Here is a 20,574-nt window from a genome sequence, read left to right on the forward strand (position 1 = left end):
AATAGACCCAGAAATTAGAGGGATGCTTGCAGTTAAAAGCTATTTTGATTTCCCTGAGCCTCAGTTTCCTTACCTGTGGTAAGGGACTATTGGTGTAACCTTGAGGGCTTGTTGTGAGAATTGAATTAGATGTAGTGTATATAGTAGATGTCACCTTTAAATCTCTCCACCTAGGTCCCTATGTGCTCCACCCTAGGTGCTCCTGCTAGCAGTCCTCTTAGAGATCCCAAAGGACCATGGCTGTGAGTCTCACCTGGTGACTCTGACTTGGCTTTGCCGAAGGGTCCCTCCAAGAAGTATCCTGTCTTCTGTGAGCGGCTGACTCCAGCCACTGGCTGACGCTAGCCTCTTTCTTTCCTGGCGTTTCTGGTTTCCAGTAATATAGCTCCCCTCACCCTAGCTAGTGGAACCCCATCTGTGTATCTTCTTTTTGGCTGGGCTCCTAATAGCCCTTCTTTCCACAGCCGCCCCAGCTGTGATAAGTTGAACAGCGAAGACTCTGCCAGCCTCAGCCCCCAGCAGGGCTCTGTGTGTGCCACTTAAGGGAAGACAAACGGGGCTCCTGCCAGATGAGTCAAGGGCTGCCACCTCCGAGGAGGGGTGCTAAATAATTCACCACAGCAGCCTGCTCTGACATCCATCTGGGCCTGTCCCCTGGTGACCCTGAGGAAGCATCAGCTGGGTTCCTGCTTGCTGTGGTGTCATGAGGAGCAGGAAGAATAAACAAGGCAGCATGAACACCATCCTGCCTGTCAGGGCCTCTTCAGGCCTCAGAGTCGGGGAAGAAAGTAGCCTGGGTGGACTGATGGGGTGGGCTGACGGTCACTCAGGCCTTCAGACGTCCTCTCTGTACCAACTGCGACTGATTCTGTTTATACTCAGACTCTATAAATATTTTTAAAGAACCTGCTGTGTCCTTGGCAGTTTTATCTGGATTATCTCATATAATCCAGAAAGTCCGTGAGGCAGAGACGCTCAGAGAAGAAGAGCGACTTGTCCCCATTCACACAGCTAATAGTCAGGGGCAGAGTCAGGATTTGCCCCCGGACATTCCCTGGCACCTGACATCGTGCCGTCATCCAGAAGCCCCTGGCCGCTTGGGAGCTTTTCTCTCTCCGCCCGACACTGGCTCCCTGGGTGGTTCAGACTCCCACATGTTAGGCTAACACCACTAGCTTCTCTAAAGGGAAGCACGTTATGGAGCATAAATAACACTCTCCCACTGCTCATTTCGGCTGGAGTTTCGAGCTCTGATACCTGGGTTTTTTTTTGTAGTTTGGACCCTGCCTTGGCTTGGTCTTCTGAAGAGCAAGATGGTGGCTGCGAGGTGGTGTCCAAAATGATGGCCTTGTCCTAGGAACGGCCTGCCTGAGGGAATGTGCAGGTCTTCAGGCAGGATTCCCAGGTTCCCCTGCAGGGCCTGGCTTAGCCAGGGGGCTGCAGAGTGGGAACACAGGCCAGAGGAGAAGAGCAATGGACTAGAACAGAAACACACACGATGGGGCCTGTCCTCAGCCCAGCAGTCAAGGAAAACTTAGTTCTGTGACTCTAGGGAGGTAATTTTGCATAACACATCACACGAGCAGTCTACTTTTATAGGCACTCTCTAGTGAGATGCACAGATCACCCCAGTGAGGTGGATGGGCAGGTCAGTGGTTACTGTGACTATTGTGCAGGCTGCTTTGTGAAGATTATGTAAACTCATATAACAAGAAAAGATGTTAAAGTTATCACCACGATTTACATTTTTAGAGAAGGCTTCTGAAGAACAGAGAGGTTAAGTAACTTGCCCAGTGGTACGCAGACAACAAGAACCAGAGCCCAGAATCAAACACAGACTTACGGATTCCAATTCCAGAGCTAGTTCCATGAAAGTAGGACTTTCTTTTAAACCAAGATAAATTAGATGCCCTTTATAGCAAGTTATTTATAGATATTAAAGAATATTTAAGATTAAAAAGAGCAGGGGCCGCATCCAGCATGGTGGGTTGAGGGATGTGTATGCCATAGCTACGCTTATTCTTTTTTCTACATCAGTCAGCTGCCCGATGACATTCACAGGTGCGACAGTCTCCCAGGGTTGTGATTAGTTTCTGAGGAAATTGAAAAAAAATGTTATGTGGAAATATAGGACTGCAGTTATTCATAATTGTCACAACCATGAATGGATCATCAGTCATGGAAATTTAGGGCTGGCCATGGCATATATAGGACAGGCTCTGGGTCGTGAGCACTGCGTTCATTCCACCCATATTTATTAAGGGCCTACTGTGTGCAGACATCATTCCAGGCTTTGAGGATTTTTTTTTTTTTTTGAAACTGACAAAAATCCTGCGTCCTCCTCCCCAGCATGGAGCTTACATTCTTACAGGGAGCTAGACAGTATAGCAACATAAACAAATTCAATACATACTGATTAAAGAGTGCTAAGTTCTGGACATCAACTTCCAAAATGGCGGTGTAAGGCATGGCAGAACCTTTAACCAGGAAAACAATCATTTGCTGAAAATTATTTTTTTTAAAAAAACCCAACCTTTTAAGGTTTCTCAAAATTGCCCCAAGGGTATGCAGCAAATGGAGAAATATCTATTCAAGGAAATCTACTAAATCTTGTTAAGAACAGTGAGTCTGGCATTTGAGCCATACCATTCATTCCCCTCCTCCCCCCAACACAGATCAATGTGACAAACTCTATTCTGAGAGTATGCAGCCGAGAAGTTGGGAATCCTTCTCTACCTGGCTGTCTATCTAGGGCTTTGGTTTCACTCTGGGAGGGGCCACCTCAAAGACGGGCAACACTCTGCCCTGCAAAGGAGCCCTACTTGAGTCAGATCAGACTGGAACAATTTATGCTTCAGGGTATTGCTGAAAACAATAGGACAATCAACTAGCAATTAGTGGAGGCTAACAGCTGGGTGTGATACCAATAATACCGACCTGGCAGGTGCTCAGGGAAACCCTGTTGGTGCACCCTGAGCAGCAACATCCGAGGCTGCACACTGCAGGGGAAGCCGACTTCGCTCAGCTTGTCTGGCCAGTCACTTAAACAAATAACAACAAGCTCCTTAAAAGGGAGGGCGGAGTCGGTATCCAGAATTGCTGTAATATAACATCTAAGATGTTCAGTTTTTAACAAAATAGCAATGAATCATGCAAAGAAGCAATAAAGTGTGACCCATATACAGGAAAAAAAAAAGACAAAAGAATCTGCCTATGAGGGGGCCTAAATGTCAGTTTACCAAAGACTCCCAGGCAGCTATTATTATAAATACATTCAAAGAACTATAGGAAACTGTCTAAAGAATTAAAGGAAAGCATGATGATGCCTCATCTTATAGACAATGTCAATAAAGAGAAATTATTCTTAAAAAGAGTTAGTAAAAATGAAAATTTTGGAGTTACAAAGTATAATAACTGAAATGAAAAATTCACTGGAGGTGCCAAACAGTAGATTTAATCTGGAGAAAGAAAAAACCTGCAGACTTGAAGGTAGATTATAAAGATTATGTGAGCTGAAGAATAGGGAGAAAAAGGGAAAAAGTATTAGGAAAAGTAAACAGAGCCTTTGAGAAATGTGGGACACCATTAAAACATGCGAACATATGCATAATGGGACCAAGTAAAGGAGAAGAGACAAAAAAAGGAGCAGAAAAAAATATTTGAAGAAATAATGGTGGAAACTTCCCAAATCTGATGAAAAATGCTAGTCTACACATCCAGTAAGCTAACATGCTCCAAGTAAGTAAACTCAAAGATATACACCCTCAGACACACTATAGTCAGAATGTTGAAAGATAAAGATAAAATCTTGAAAGCAGCAAGAGAAAATAATTCACCACATATAAGGAAACACCAATAGGATTAATAGCTGACCTTTCAGTCTTGGCAAAGTATGTGGTAGTTCGTTAAAATGTTAAACAGAATTTCCATATGACCCAGTAATTCCGTTCCTAGAAATATACCCAAGAAAAATGAAAACATGTGGATTCACACTTGTACACAAATGTTTATGATAGCATTATTGAAAATAGTCGAAGAGTAGAAACAACCCAAATGTCCATCAGTTGATGAACGGTGGGATAAAATGTGTATCCATACAATGGAATATTACTCAACAATAAAGAATAAAGCTCTGGTACAAGCTGGAATATGAATGAACCTTGAAAATAATACACTAAGTGAAAGATCACGTATTTTATGATTTCATTTATGTGAAGTGTTCCGATTAGGCAAATATGTAGAAAGTATGTGTTTGCCTAGGCCTAGAACAGTGGGGAAAATGGGGAGTGATTACTACTTGCCATAGGGTTTCTTTTGGGGTTGGTGAAAGTGCTCTAAAGTTAGATTGTAATAATAGTTGCACAACTCTGTGAACATACTCAAGCCTATTGAATTGTACATGTAAATGGGTGAATTGTATGATATGTAAATTATATCTCAATAAAATGTTTAAGAGCGCTAAAGAGAAACAGTCGGGAAATGGTTTGGCAGTATTAGGAAGGTGGAAGAGGATAATCTCAGGACAGGAAGGCCTGAGGTGACAATTTGAAGACTTGACAAGGTGAGAAAGTAAGCTATGCTGCTATCTACAGGAGGCACATTTCAGATAGAAGAAGAGCAAGTGCAGAGACCTGGAGGCAGGTGTGTGCCTGGTGTTTGGGGACCAGTGCTCAAGTGACAGCAAGGCAGAGAGTAGCAGAAGAGGATATCATGGGGCATAGATCTCAAGGGCCTTCCTCTGAGATGAGCAGCATTGATGGGTTTCAAGCAGAAGTATGACATGCTCTAATGTCTGTTTTCAGAGAATCACTATGGTTGCGGTTTTGTGAGTAGACTAAAAGGGGGCAAGATTAAACCAGGTGGAGGCAGAGTTGATGTGACTTGTATCGCCATCCAGAGAGAGATGGCAGTGGCTTAGAGCAGGGTGAGAATAGTGGAGATGGTGGGGACATGTTAGATTCTGCATGCATTTTGAAGGTAGAGCCCACAGGACTAGTCCAGGGTTCAAAATGTTCAGTGTAAGGGGTCAGATAGTATAATAAATATGTTAGGTTTTGCATTCCGCACAGCCTCTGTTGCAATGACTCAGCACTGCTGTTGAGGCCTGACGATACATAAGTGAACGGGCATGATCACGTTCCAACAAAACTATTTGCAAAAACTTGAGGCAGACCAGACTTTGCCAGTGGGCTATGGTTTGCCAACTCCTGGGTTAGATGTCAGGGCAGGAGGAAGAAAAGAATGAAGAGTGACTTGAAGGTGTTTGTTCTTAACCATTAGAATGATGGAGTTGCCATTAACTGAGGAACTGAGATCAGGATTTGTTAAATTTGAGAAGCCTTTTTGAACATCCAGATATAGGTGTGACATAGGCAGGTGGATACGGAAGCCTTGAGTTCATGGGAAAAGTCTGGCCTGAAGTCATCAGGATAGAGGTGGTATTTAAAACCCTAGACCAAATCAAAGAGCCTAGAGAGAGAAGAGTAGGAGTTCTGGGACTGAGCCCCAACGTTTAGCCGTCAGGGGATGAGGATGAACCAGCAAAGAGACTGGAGAAGAATAGCCAGAGGGTAGGCGGGAAACCAGGAGAATGTGGAAGCTTCGAAAGTATTTCAGAGAGGTTAACTCTACCCTTTCCTCTCCTACTCACAAAATCATGTTGGAATACAAATGAGCAGAGAGATGTTCTTACAGGGATAATTCTGAATTCCCTCTAATTTTTAAATAATAAAAATCATTATTAAACTTTTTATTCACTCAACAAATAGTCATTTGCTGTCAGGTCACCAGGCATTGTTCTAGATGTTTGGAATAGAATGGTGAGCCCAAAATGCACAGTTCCTGCCCTCATAAAGCACACAGTCTAGTTATTGAGTGAGATATTAGTCAAGTAATCATTAACACTAATAATGGAGGGGTCAAAAATAAATAATAATGGAGGGGTCATGACGACTAACCAAGGCTGTGGAGCTACGAAATAGGGTGTGAGCTCTAAAGGAAAGGACACACTCTAAGACAGCAATCCTATGAGTTTTGTACGAAGGATTGATCTAATCTGGAGAACCAGGGAACTTTTGTATTTTTCTGTTTTTAATAATAAGTTCTTTCCAGCATAACACACCCTGATTTGGATACAACTAGTTTTTGAGAGGATGAGCAAAAACCTCTGATTTAGAGGAAGAAATAGGGACTTTGTAATCAGACCCAGGACCAAACCTCAGCTGTGGCATTTGCGTCATTCTTGTATTCTCTTTGAACCTCAGTGTTCTCATCTATACAATAGGGGGTAATAAAGCTCCAGTTTGGGATTACGATGAGGACTCAATGAGATAGAATGTACAGAGCACCTGGGAACCTGGGATATAAGTTCCTCCCATTCCTTCAGAAAAACAATATGTCAGTTTTGTCCATCTGTGACATTTTGCCTTACAGGATAATTTTCCCCAGACAAGTGTTTGCTGCCAGTTTATGTTGTATGAGGCATGGAGTTTTTCAGACTTTTTCCAGGGTATCCCCCATGTGCCAGCACTCTCTCCTGGGAGAAGCGTGGAGGAGCTTGAGTGCCTGCATTTAGGAAGTGCTGGGAGACCAACGCATCCCTCTGCAATTCTTGCTTATTCTCCCGGTCCTTTACACAGAGAAAATTCAGTTTTTTATTTAGCTGTTTAATGAAAATGAGTAGTTCCCAAAAAGTACTGTAGTAAGAGCCGCTTTCATTATCTCAAACAAAAGTAATGTGTGCTAGCATATCATGTCAAGTTTAACAATATTTTCATGGAAACGTGTAACGTAAGCATTTTAAATCACTGATGCAGTCTTTAATCTTTTGGGGAAGGGAGGCTTTCATTTTGATTTGTCCATGCTAGCTTGTCCATATTTCTCTGTTTGATTAATGTAATTAATAGAGGATAAAGGCTGTATTAAAATTTTGTGCATTAGATTACATATTGGGATCAAGAATAATGAAAATGCGTGAAATGTGGCTGATTCCTAAGATGGTGGAAACAAAAAAAGGAAGGCCTCTTTTCTGGATTTAAAGTGGACCTGATTATTTTTCACAAGATATGGAAATAATCCATGGTCTGAAAAGCATTTATGATAGTGGAAGCTTACACAAATGAATGAGAAGGTGGGAGTCCTGGGGAGAGCAGGGGTTGTCCTTATGTTTATCGTGAACAATTTTATCATTACTGGTTACACCTCTAATTCTTGCTCCCTCTTTGAAAACCGAGGAGTAATAGTAACCACTACTACATGCTAAGTCTTACTCTAGTAACACCTACTACATGCTAAGTGTTACTCTAGTAACACCTACTATATGCTAGGTGCTCCACAGAGTACTTTACATAATTTAACTCATCTAATCGTACCCAAACCTTTGGTGGTAGATAGATGTCTTCATTTTATAGATGGAGAGACTGAGGCTTAAAAAAGGTGAGTGGCTGTTATTACCAAGGTCATGCAGCTAGGAGGTAATAGAGCCAGATTTAAATTGGGTTTTTTTGTTGGGCTCTTTTAATGACAATGCCTGGCTATTGTGGGAGGCAGATCATTTTAAATCTGATTTGGAAAAGTGTTTAGAAGCAATTTTGGAGAATCTCTTTTCTAAGTAGGGAACTCTGTCTTCGTGGGTGCCTTATTTATCTTTACCTGCACTTCACAGGTTTCATTTTTCTATATGGTTATGTGGGTTGGATGTTGTTGCTTTTTATTAAAAGGTGGATAAAAATCTAGAATGTTTTCTCCCTTTTAGGGCAAAACAAATACAACTTTGATCTCTAGTATTCATTTAGGACTATGACTTTTTCTTTGGTGTTAAATATCCCTTTGTTTTAAGACATTATGAGTTTAATAGATTGTGCTATTTTTAAAAAATGAATTTGCATGACAAAAATAAAAATTGACAGCTGTGTGGTAGACATTACTAGGGCTCCCCACTGTTTGTTTTTCTCCTCTTCCTGGGCATACGCTTCCCAGCCCCCTTGCAGTTAGATGAGGTCTCGGAATGACTAGTTTGACTAATAGAAGCGATGTGTCATTCACTTCCGAGATGAGACTCCTAAAGCCTCTCCAGTTCTGTCTTCTTCTGTTGCTGTAACCTGGAAATTGTATGTTAGGGTCACAGGCAACACAAGAAAGAAGCAGACTAGATCCCTGAGTCATTGCTTGGAATGGAGGTGCCTGGAGAGCCTCTGGTCCTCCAGCCAACATTGCATGAGTGAGAAATCAATGTTTCCTGTTAAACTGCTGAGACTTGCCATTGTTTGTTACTGCATAATAGCCTAGCTAGCCTATATAACAATTCTTTGTCAGCCTCTACTCCCCCGTTTTAAAAAATGTACTGGATTTTAAAATCTAATTGTCAGAGAACCATTCTTGAGTAGATTACTTAAAACTATAAAAAAAAAATCTCTCTTTGTGTATGTGTGTGCATGTATGAAGGTTTAGAGAATAGATTTCTTTAGACATATGTAATATATAGTTATAGTATATATACACACACACAATAGCACACATATGTTTTTTTAATAAAATAAACTTAAATGAACTTATGACCTTTAATAGATGTCTGGTTTGAAACTTTGGTAGCATCCCTCCTAGTAATTAGTATTTCACGATAGCAAGGCCAGAAGTATGGATCTAAACCAGCTAGAACTGGTGCTATCTTTATCTCTTTAACGTGCTCCTAAGACCAAGATGTGGCCATTGCTCCAAGTGACCCACGCCAGTTCTATCCTCTCAGTATTTAAAACTCTTCCTTAGGTCCAAGGAAATCCCTCTGTAGTTCATTTAAAATCAATTCCTTTTGATTTTGCAGCTGTGGAAATGGAGATGAAAAATTGTTCCTTATGCCTCTCCTCATCAAAGCCCTTCCTCTCGGAGGCCACAGTCCTTGTTGTCACTTACCCTTCTCTCAGTTAAACTAACAAGGAGTGAGTACCTTCTCCGTTCCCAATAATACTTTAACAAGATTTTGACTAATGCTGGCTAGAATGGATAGATGATTTTAATTCCCCGCATGTATGGAGCACACTGTTTGTCATTACCTGCCCGTGTCATGTGGGTGCTGCCCTGCTGCTGTCTGGTGCCCATGCACACGAGTCTTTCCATTCGGCATTTGTGTGAACACGTTTTTTCTCATATCCATGCTCATTCTCCTGCTTGCAACACCCTCTCTAGCAGCTAACGTTTGATCTTAGCTATTTTAGCAACCTATTTATTTTTTATTTATTTATTTATTTATTTATTTATTTTTAATGAATTTTTTTTATTACAAAAACAATTTTTTTGAACTTCAATCTGACTCAGCTTACATTTTTCCTGACTTCTGATCACCTCAACCACAATCAATCTTGTCTTCCTTCCCTCTGCCTCTCTACTATGTGCAGTGTGGTCAGTTATGTAAATATCTTACTGCCTCTTCTAAATAGAAAGCTCTGAATGTCAGTAATTACATCCTTGTCACCCAACAACAGTGCCTGCATTTCACAGTAAATACTTGATTGTCTCCTAGTATTATTACCTGTTCTCCCCAATCCCACACCCAAGAAATGTGCTGTTATGAATGTGCAATTTCATCTGTTTTTGTAAAAACAGTGTGAATTTTACCCCTATTTACTAGATCGCTGAGATTTCCAACGTAGTTGTTGCCTCACCTTATCTACTACCTAACAGCGTATTTTCCAAAAATCCTGAATGGAATGGTCTCCAGGATGAAAATAATCACAAGGAATTATTGATCTGTGGATTGTGTTATTTCAAAAACCTGTACAAGGGCCATGCAGAGACCCCCAACTGCCCCACAGAGCTGTAGTCACAGAGGACATGCTGTCATAAGGACTTCAGCAACATGCTTGTGCACCATCACCCTCCTGACTGTAATTAGACCTTCGAGAACTCTGTCCAAGCCCTATCATAGCGCTCATCACCCTCTTCTCTAATTGCTTGCTTAATTGCCTTTCCCTCTCGTTTCTAAGCTCTTTTAAGGCACGGCCCATTTCAGTGTTGTTCACCATGATGTCCATCAGGCCTAACACAGTAACTGACAAATCCCAAGTGTTCATTTAGTGTGACTGAATAGATGAAGCATCCATGCTTCCCAGAGGTTGTCTTGTCCTATAGTGCAGCTTTGGGGCAGGAGGCCCCCCAGTGCCTCTTGGGCATTTTTACTGCTTCCTTTCCTACTTTCATAGCAATTGAAAAGTGTTTTTGTTTCCTGTAGGAAGAACATGTCAGCAGCTCACTCACATTCGGTAGAATTTTGAGCTGTGCACCTAGGAATGGGGATGACTTTGCAGTTCAGCATTTACTCACTTCCTCCCCACCTCTTGAACTTGGTCTAGCCAGTTAACTAGTGCCAAAGTTAACTAGTGCCAAAGTTAATAATATGAAAGCATCGTTACTTCCACCATCTACAGCTAACAGTTACTGAAGGTTTGCTATATGCCAGGCTGGCTGCTCAGTGCTTCACGTTAGTTCTCGGTTGATCCTCCAAACAGCCCTGCAAGGGTAGGCACTATTATTGTCCCTCTTGTTATACATGAGAGCCTCAGGCCCCAGATCATAGAGTTAGCAAGTGTCAGAGCCAGGGTCTGTCCCCAAACAGTTCTTTCCAGACCCCCATGTTATATCGTCACCTCTTATGAAGTTGATAGGCATGTGTCATATCTATTCCAGATGAAGATTAATCTCTTTTTATTTTGTGTTTCAGCTTTCCTCTTTATTACTTCACTGTCAATCATTTGTGAATTGCTTCTCATAATTCTCATATGATCATGCTGATAATGAGGTTAGAGAGTAGTGGGCCCTTCTTCAAATGAAGAAACTGGAGCATAGAAAATCCAAGTGACTTGTCAATGGCCACACCAGGGTAGATGTCACTGCTCCCCCTTGGCCATTGGTGGCTTCAAACTTTATATTTGGTAATCTACTTCTTGAAGGTGACTGAGATCGGGGAACCATCCACCTCCCCACGTGCTCTGAGTTCTGTATGCTGGGGACTTAAAGCAGAGTATTACTCATTCACTTGTATTCTGTTTCTATTAGTGATAAGTTATTCCAGGTCTCATGATTTTCAGCATGAAAGGTCTTCTGTGAACCAGAGAGAAGCATTCTAAAAGAAGTTATTAAGCATTATTAATACAATTACTTATAACAAAAGACATAATTTAACTTCCTCGCAGCCAACAAAAAACTTCATTTGAAGCTTTAGGAACTCTAGCTAGACGGGCAGAGCTCATCAGAGTGGGTGCTTCAAGGGGTGGGGGTGGGTGGGGCGTGCAGGCGAGGAGCCGGGCTGGCTGCTTTGTCCTTGGGGATGCTTCTGTGCATGTTGGACTTACCTCTCTCCCAGCCTCCCAGCTCCTCTGTCACTCTCCACCTCAGGTACCCATAGTGCTTCTTATCACAGGCACGTGGTCCAGAATGTTGGCTTGCGCTTGTCTTTTATCTGGTCCAGGGTACTGCATAGGCAGCAATGAAAGGACAATTGGTTTTAATGAATAAAAGATGACCATGGAAATACTCAGAAGATAGAAACAATGTTCTTCCTAGTGGAAGGAAAGCCTTGGTGAATTTTTGTGACTTCATCCAAAATGTTAAAAATAGCTATTATTTATTGATGATATTGTGTCAATCCCCACCACAATCCCAGTCATTATTTTTACCTTATTGTACTAAACCATGAGCTAGGAGAGAGCAAACACCATATCTGTACCGTCCCTAGACCAACGCATGTCACAGAGTAGGTGCTCAGAAAGTATTTATTAAATGAAGGGATAATACCGATGAAGAAATTGAAAACCCCCAAAGTTAAATTACTTGCCCAGGATCACATCACTAACAGAAAACAAAACCAGGATTGGAATCCAAGGCTACCCAATTCTATAGAGTTCTTTCTTCATGATTGCTTGGATAGGCCTCTTTGTTGGTGCAGAGAAAAGGAGATTGGAGACCCAGGAATTTAACAAACTCCAGTCTAAGGTCCAGGAAATGTGGGTTCTGACCCATCCTTGCTGAAGTTCAGTGTGACCTTGGAAATAACCTATCTCCACTCAAAGCCTCAGTTTCCTAATCTGTAAAATGGAGAGATGGAAGAAGACTCTCTAAAGGTCTAGGCGCCCTCAGATGCCCCTGTGAAGATTTATGCTATGTCTTCTTTCATGCTTACTCAGAGCCAGGGTCAGGGGTTGAGGGAGGGGATCACCGAAGCACTTGAGGAAAGTGGGTCCAATGTGTTTTATTTCAGGGATGCAAGAAAACTCAAGGATTACATAGTCTCAAGCTAACAAACACCCTAAAATTAAAGTAGAAGAGACAAAAGGAAGTAGAGGTATTTTTAGGATCCACACAGCTTTTGGGGAGGAAAAATGGAGCTCTGATTCCACTCCTGGGCTGGTGCAGCATATAATCTGAAACAGGTGCTCACGTTGGTAACTCAGCCCAGACTTGATCCCCTGCGCATAAGAGCACCACTTAAAAAAAACCAAAACAAAAAAACAAATAGGCATGTATCTTTAAAGCCTCCGTTTTATATATGATATGTTTTTGTACTCCTTTGGAGGTTGAGTAGCTAGGGCCTTTGCATCCAGGAAGGGCTTTTTTTCGTCATCTCCCTGGCTTGGGGATTATTGATTTGGAAGGCAAGGCTAATTTACATGTAAATAAATCTCAGCGCTGGGCAGTAGGGACAGGACGTCCAGATGCCGGGACTGACTTGCTGACGTCACGGCTTCATTAGCATGCGGAGGATGCGAGCACTGCAACAGCGACTTCTCCAGCACCACCAGCAGCTCCTCCGACAGTTATTATTTTTTGGCCAAACTGCACATTTCCTGGTTTAATGTCTTGAGCTCTGCAACCAGCTAACTCGTTTCCCGGGGTCTGGCTCAGACTCAGTTGGTGACGCTGAGGCTGGGGTCTGTGACTTCCTGCAGACTGATGAAAGCCAGGTTCTCAGGAAGGCTACCGGATCCAAAGGAAGGGTAGAAGTCACACTTTTTTTCCCTGCTTGGTGGATCCCCAGCAGGATCTAGATCCAGCAGTGCCGTTTTCCGGGAGTGTATGCCGAGCACCTCAGGCTTGAGCCTGCTGCTGGCTGCAGGAAGGGTCCAGATTTTGAGAAGGGTTTCCAGAAGAAGATGCTTCGGCTGCCTGCGGTCCTGCCTGCCCTGCTTGCGTTCCTAGAAGCCAGACTCAGGGAAAAAGTGAACTGGGGCAATTGACAAGCGCACAGGGTCTGGCGGAAACTACTGAGACTGGGAATTTCATCTTCCTTAGAGGTAGGTAAGGAATTTGCTTTAATTCACAAATGAAAACAGCAGCACATTTTCTAAGGAGGATGAGAAAGCAAGATCTAGAAGCTTTGCATTTGGAGACGACATCAGGGCTCCATTATCTTAGCTAGGTGTCATTTTTAGTGGTTCTCTGGCACCTTTTGCCTTTCTGTGCTATTAGAAAACTCAATTGTAAAGTGACATAACACAGCTATAGGGAGTCCTGAAGAAACACTTAAGTCCTCGTGGTTCAGAAGCAACGTTCTCTAAAAGAAGTGCAGCTATCTTTTAAAAAATAAAAATAAAAGGGAAGAGGGTTTAGAAACGGTATACCTGGTAGTGTTCATGCACAGTAGTCATTTCAGCTCAGGATGTCAGCAGCGTTAGGGGATCAGAGGACTTAGCTGAGACTTCCAGGTAAAGGAATGGCACTTGGATTGTTTCGGTTTAATTTTAGCCAATGCTTTCTGGTTAGAAATGGTGACAGAGCTCCAGAATATGACTGCACAGCCTGGCGGAAACACGTGACTCAGTGTGTTCTCTACATCGGTTTCTTGGAGGGGTGTTCTCATTCTTGGTTTTCTGAAAACCAGTCATAGCATTACTAATCTGTCATGGGGGTCTTGCAATGAAATACAATGAAATATTTCTTGCAATGAAATATTTAATCCCTTTATTGTTATGTGATCTTAGAATATGCTGGGATCCAACAGGACTTTTTTGAACCATAAGTGATTTAGGCTGGACCAAATCACAGCAGAGTAGGTGATCCATACTAGATGCGATGCCATCCGCCAATCCAAGCATTGCTCTTGTATAATTCAGGCACGTTGGTTATTTCCCCAGTGAGAGAGTTCTGCCTCCAGTCAGTGCATCCATGAGCACAGTCGGGGAGGGCTCCAGTGTGCCGTGAATATGTGGACACAGACTGCCTGCCATGTTCCAAGGCTGCAGCTTGCAAAGCTGCAATTTGTTTTGCTTGAACATCTTTTCCCGGAGAGTGTTTTAAACCATCTCAGTTAGACTTGAAATAAATGAAGCAGCCTGGCCTCCTTGCTGGAGGCCGAATTGGCTGCTCTAATCCTGCTCCCATAGGCTTGCTGGCTGCTGATGGCTTTCACAGATGGGTCAGGATGAGCGTCCCCATGGGCTCCAGAGTAAGTCACAACTTTGACAGAATTACCGTATTTTGGAAATTTGAGTTTTAATGCCTCCTTCAGTGCTTGTAAAGGTTTTGCCTTTTTATCAAATGCTCTGTCCCCTCAGGAATTCTTTTTTAATGTGAAAATTAAAACATGTTGGCTCCATCAGGCATTGTTATCTGTAAACAGTCATGGGACAGCCAGAAATAGTAAACTAGCTTGTTTTTGAAATGGCAGGTTTGAAAAGGTACACCATGCAGTGTAGAAAAAGAAATAGAAATATTGGAAGGAAGATGCATTCATGGAAGCTTAAGAAATGAGAAGGGAGCTTAGAGGTTAGACAATATGGAATGGTGTTTATCAAGGGCTCAGACTCAATTCAGGAAGAACTAAAGACACACAGAGCTTCCTCTCTGAGCACTAATTCCTATCTGTGTAGTGGGAGAGCATTAGAACCTATAGGCCAGGTGATAGGTGTAAGGATTTAATGAGATGATGTATGAAAAGCACAGTAAATGCTCAATAAATGTTAGCTATTACTGTCGTCATTGTTACCATTTTATCATTATGATTATAAGCGTTGTTTTTAAAAATGAAACAGTCCACTGAAAAGGCAATAAATATGTTCACATCCGTTTGTCTGCAAAGAGGTTTTGCTGGCAGAAAAGGTGCCATCTCTAATCACTGTAATGTCCAAATCCATTCCCCCTCAAAGAAACTTTCCACCCCGTTGACTGAGTTGACAGAATAAAGTCTATTATCCGGGGCTACTGTGTTTGCAGAACTAAAAGTGGCCGGATGGTAAAATGACAATCATTTTGCTCAGTCACCCTTAAAGAAGGCCTCCTGTTTTGGCAGCTGACAAGTCACGGGTAGAAAACTGCAGGATCCAAATTGGAATCGAGGCATTTCTGGATTTCTGTTTGCATTGTTCCAACTTTGCATGCGAGAGGCAGTTCTTTTCTTTCTTCTTTCTTTTCAGTGAAGGCGCTTAGCATTTTCTTCTCCATCCAGGGAGGCCTTTGAATATGTGCTTCACCTGCCAGCTGGCTCCTCAAAAGTTACAAGGCTGAATTTATGCCACCATGTGGGTGACTTCCATTTGTGGGTTGACTGTTAAGGGGAAGGAGTAGGCTCCCCTGCCCACCAGCCGTGACCCCGTCCTCTGCCCTTGATTTGTGTCCCCTGACAGGATGTCTTTGCCAGATTGGTGCTCTTCCTCCTGTCAATGAACATACTTAGGTCACAATTTTACGCCAATTTCCCAACATCTTTCTTTTAAACTTAGGTGAAATAGAACTCCAATGCAGGGGTCTGAATGACAAACTAAAAGTGAATTAAAGGAGCCAGAGGAGTCTAGCATAGAATTCTTCCTCAGGAAACTCAGAAATGGGACTTGAACATTCCTGGTCACCATTGATTTTCATTAAAGTTGTGCTTTGAATGGAGAGTGGTATTCATACTTGACTGTAGTATATGTGATCTTGGGAAAGTTGCCTAATCTCTCTGAACTTTGGTTTCTTCATGTGAAAATGGGAAATAACTTCCTCTGGACTCATGGAATTGCTGTGCATTGACGGCCGCAATGGCCTTGCCCAATTCCTGGTACCTACTAGGTGTTGGACTCCATTTCCTTCTGGTCCTGATGACTTTCGTATTTGATTTAATATTCCCATTTAATCCCAACCTGTGAACAACAGGAGGTAGTAGTTATAATGCTCATTTGACGGAGGAAACTGAAGACCAGAGAGGGAACATAACTTACCCTGAATGACACAGCAAGTCCTGGTACCCCGTCTAGTGCTGCTTCCTCTGCTCATCGATTGCAAAGCCTGAGTTGGAGCAGGGCTCTTGACCACCCCTGTGTACTGCCAGCCTGGAATGAGCAGAAATCTCTTTTTCCAGGAGCCCTAAGCCATGGTCTTCTCTCTTCTCTGTTGTTTTCAAACACACAAAAGCCAAAATGCTCTGTCCCTCAGCCAGGAATTCTAGGTGGCATTTGGGTGAGGACTTTTCTGCTGTGCCTGAAGACCCCCTAAAACCTTTAGTCTCTCCCTCCGTGATTGTGGTTTATAACCAACAACTGCTGGGGATTCTGAAATGTCACAAACTAAGAAGCTTGGGGCTAGTCGTTGACTGAATCTCGTTTCTTCTCTGATGTTCCTGACTGACACTTGCCAGTCTGCCCTTGTCCTAACCTGTAAAGATTTTTAATGAAACGCTCTTATTTTTATTATACCTTGCCCGTGTGTGTACATGTGTGTAAATGAATCAGGGGAGAAAATGCTACTTAAGATCACACTAAGGTTCCAGCAACGTAAATCTCCCAACTCTCTACTGGGGACCTAGCCAGTTGAGTTTGGAGACTTGGTTTTCTTTTTTCTCTGGCCTATTGTTTGAGCAGTTCTTTGTTTGGAGTGTAAAAGCCAGGGGCTTGCTTGTACTATTATTTCCCTGGGGACAAGGCAGAGGGAGAATAGAAGCAAGGAGAGAAAGAGATTGGATGGAGGAGTTAGGAGGAGGGGAGAGCGGGAAGACAATGGGGAGGCAGCTGGGAGAATATCAGCAATCTCTCATCCAGCATGGAAGTGCAATGCTGAAGGCTCCCCTTGGGTGAAGTCACAACTCAGAAGACAAGAGCCTCTGTTCTCCTTCAGCTAGAAATTCCTCTCCTCCTCTCCCCATCTGTGTTTCAGAACTCATGATGCGGCCATTTTAAATCCTAAAACCCCACTCGTGGCTAAACACAGGGTGTGTTTTCCACCAGAGCACCATGGACCATTTTTAAAAGTGCATTAATTAAAAAGAGCACATTCTTCAGTACAGTGTGATGGGCCTGCCTTTCCTTAGTGGGTATAGAGGGTGAATTTCAGCACACATTTGGCTATCAAGTCTGTAAAAATCAAGCTGGCTGAACTGAAGACTCAGTGTTTATGAGAGCTGACATGGAAGAGGAGACATAACACTGTAGAGAGCACAGAATCCAGAGACATCACTGGTTGGAAGTGAAGGCGTCATGGAAGTTAGGTCTAGTCTTTTGTGAGAAAGTGTCTCCGGAGCCATGCTTACAGTGGAATGAACCTGCAGGAGGACGGAGGAATGGTGACCGCTACTCTCCCCCTTCTTCCTGGTCCTAGCAGTGGAGCTGCTGTGTGTAAACCATTCTAGGGCACAGTGGGGATGCCAGGCACCATTTACCCCCTGGGATGTGGGACAGAGACGGAGGCCAGGTCAGTGCCTTTGATAGTCCAGCACTCGACTGACAGGTGACGGAGGAGTGGCACTGGGAGTGCCATTGGCCCCAAGTCCCCCATCCTTCCGCAGTTCCTTAAAATCAAACCTTACAAATGTTATCCTACCCCATCTAAGGTAAAAAGTAACTGGGACAAGAATTCTTACCCATTTGATTTCGATGGGCAAGAAGCCATTTTTCCAGGTCTTTTCTTGGCATCCAGTCCTCAGAGATGCTTGTTTGAAAGTTCCAGGACTCAGGTGTAAAGCAGCTATACTGTCTGTGGTCACAAGGTTAGAAATGTTTTCAGGGTAGATATATTAGAAAAACTAATAACTATTATAGATTGAGCACCTATTGTGTGCTAGCTGACATGAAAGATGCTTTACATACTTTGCCTTATTAATTCTTGCAGCAATTCTATAGTAGGTATTATTAGCTCTGTTTAATAATGGAGAAACCAAGACTCCTAGAAGTGAAATAACTTGGCCAAGGTTATACAGACAGTAAAGAATAAAGCTCAAATTCAAATCCAGGATCATTATAGGCCAAAGCCTGAATATGTCCACCATTCTAGGCCTTCTACCCTTCTTACTATAATATCGCCCCTGTATGTTTTATCTTTGCCTTCTAGATCTTCTCTATGGATCCGTCATTTGAGAAATACCTCATTATTTGACCTCTGAGTTAAAATCCTTTTGGTTGATCTTTTGGTAAAGTTGGAAACACCCAAGAGAATGTGTCAGGCATAAAACAGCACATATGACTTTTTCAACTACAGCTTTGAATGTGGCTTTTAGAATGAAAGGGTGCGATTGGTTGGAAAGTCAGTAAAACACCCCGAGATGAGGAGTAAAAGCTACAGACCAATGGAAGGAGCCCTTTGCTGGGCTAGAGGGAGGGTGGGAAATTCTACTGGGCCGACCTCGTGGCTGTGGGAAAACCAGCTGGAGTCTAAAGAGGCCACGCTTGTTGGCTCTTGATTCCCAGCTGTGTGCACATCAGGTAATAACTGGAATGTGTGGTGTTCCCTTTCCGAGCCCCAGTTCTTTCACCCCTGAAACGAAGGTTCCGGATCAAATGAGCTATAAATCCTCTTCTGGCACTGACCTTAATAAGTGTGAACTTTAAGAGTGAATTCAGCCTTGTTGGGAAAGGCGTGTGATGCGCACTAGGGGCTGCTCTGGGGTGGAGAACTAAAAGGCCAGATTTCCTATCAGGACCTGACCTGTCTGTGTGATGAGAATGTGCTGGGATATGAGAAGCAGTCACCCTCCAGAGAATGACTCAGAGCTTCCTGTAGAAACGTCTGACCTTTGGATGCTGCAGTGGAAGAGGGGGTGGATGCGTGTGTCAGTGTGCTGATGCTGCTCACTTTTTCTCAGAACCCCCCGAGGGCTGGCTGCGCTATATATGCAGCATCCTGCTAGAGACCCAGACCCGGGCTGCTCCAGGTTAATGTGCATACACCTGGGGCTATTGTTGAAGTGCAGATTCTGCCTTTTTGACAAGCTCCTTGGTGATACTGATACTGCCCCATCTCAGCCACCTTTAAAATAGGCATGGAGTGTTCCACAGGCAAAAATTTGACTAAATTCGGAAAGCCCAGTTGCTAGTCCTAGTTATGTTATTCATTATTTGAGTAAACCTTACAGAAATCACTTAGCTGCTTTGTGACTCAGTTTCTCCTTCTAAAGAGTCATAAAAATAATGAATAACTAACATTTAATGGCTACTTACTGCGTGACAGGCAGAGTGCGCACTATGTTATGTGCTATATCTTATTTAATCCTCATAATAACTTTATGAGCTAGGTTAGGCTATTGTCTGCATTCTACACAAACTAAGCACAGAGAGGTTAAATGTTTCCCAAGGTCACACAGCTAGAAATGAATCCCAGCAAGCTGAGATTGAATTCACACCATCCAGCTATGGCGCCTTCACAAGCTATAGAGACAATAGATGGAAAGGATCCTGGAACTTGTGTGTGTGTGTGTGTGTGTGTGTGTGTGTGTGTATTACACAAACATAAATAAATATATTCACTTATATGATATATACACATAAATATTTAGGGCACCTGAAATTATAAGAAGTAACTGTTTGCCAAGTGAGGTTGTGTTGCATTTTAATTAAAACGTGTTGTTTCAGTTTATATAAATTAAGATCAAATGCTTTGTGACATTTTGAAGAACACAGGTGTTTGTCTGTTGTCTTGGATAGTTCAGCTAGGGGAAAGAATGTTAGCTAAGAGGAATATTCAGAAGAACAGGAAGCTTTGGTTTACTGGGTTTCTGGTTATCTAGAATTAAATCCCATTAGTTTTCAACCTTCTTTTTTATAAACTTGGATAATATATATGATCGCGTTTTTGCCTTTATAGAAAGAGCATTGTTACCCAGCTGAATGTAGCTTGTCATTCAGGGTATGGGAGTCATGTAAATAATTGTCCTGAACCTGAATTCACAAGTGAACCTGCCTTATAAATGTGTCGACGTAAGAAACGTCCAAACCTGCAGAGAATTCCTGTGAGTTTATTTGAGCCAAACTGATGACAGTTGCTGGGAACCAAAATCTCAACAGATTGAGAAATTGATCTGGAGAATGAGTTTTGCAGCTTATTTTATACATTAGAATCAAAGGAGGAGACGTCAGGAGGGTTACGTGAAATCCTTTGGTGGTAGATTAAGGGATGGGAGAAAGCAAAGCAGGAAAATTTCTGACATTGGGTAAAAAGTAAAATGGAGAAACATACTTCTTTTACGTTGGTGAGTACAGGATATATAACAACATTTACAGCACAGAGAGATGGTATTCGGGGAACGAGATAACAAGGAGGGGTTCTGTGTTTCCTGCTCTGGTGCGAGGTTGTACCCTGAGGGTTGCAGAAGAAAGGGGATGACTGTGACATTCCAAGGGCATGTTA

The 20,574-nt window shown here is 42.7% G+C and overlaps 1 protein-coding gene across 6 annotated transcripts in view; it reads left to right on the forward strand.

Annotated features, from left to right (window-relative positions):
* The window catches only part of PRICKLE2 (prickle planar cell polarity protein 2), a 349,626-nt gene that overhangs the window by 219,021 nt on the left and 110,031 nt on the right, over window positions 1–20,574 (forward strand). The window contains exon 1 of one of the 6 annotated variants that reach the window (XM_019624101.1): window positions 12,759–13,280. The exons of the other annotated variants lie outside the window; for them this stretch is intronic. The gene's annotated coding sequence lies outside the window, so the exon portion shown is untranslated. Of the gene's footprint in view, window positions 1–12,758; window positions 13,281–20,574 lie in introns of those variants that run through there. 6 annotated transcript variants of the gene reach the window in all.

This window comes from Hipposideros armiger, unplaced genomic scaffold (genome assembly GCF_001890085.2).
Source record: "Hipposideros armiger isolate ML-2016 unplaced genomic scaffold, ASM189008v1 scaffold_578, whole genome shotgun sequence".
NCBI classification, from domain to species: Eukaryota; Metazoa; Chordata; class Mammalia; order Chiroptera; family Hipposideridae; genus Hipposideros; species Hipposideros armiger.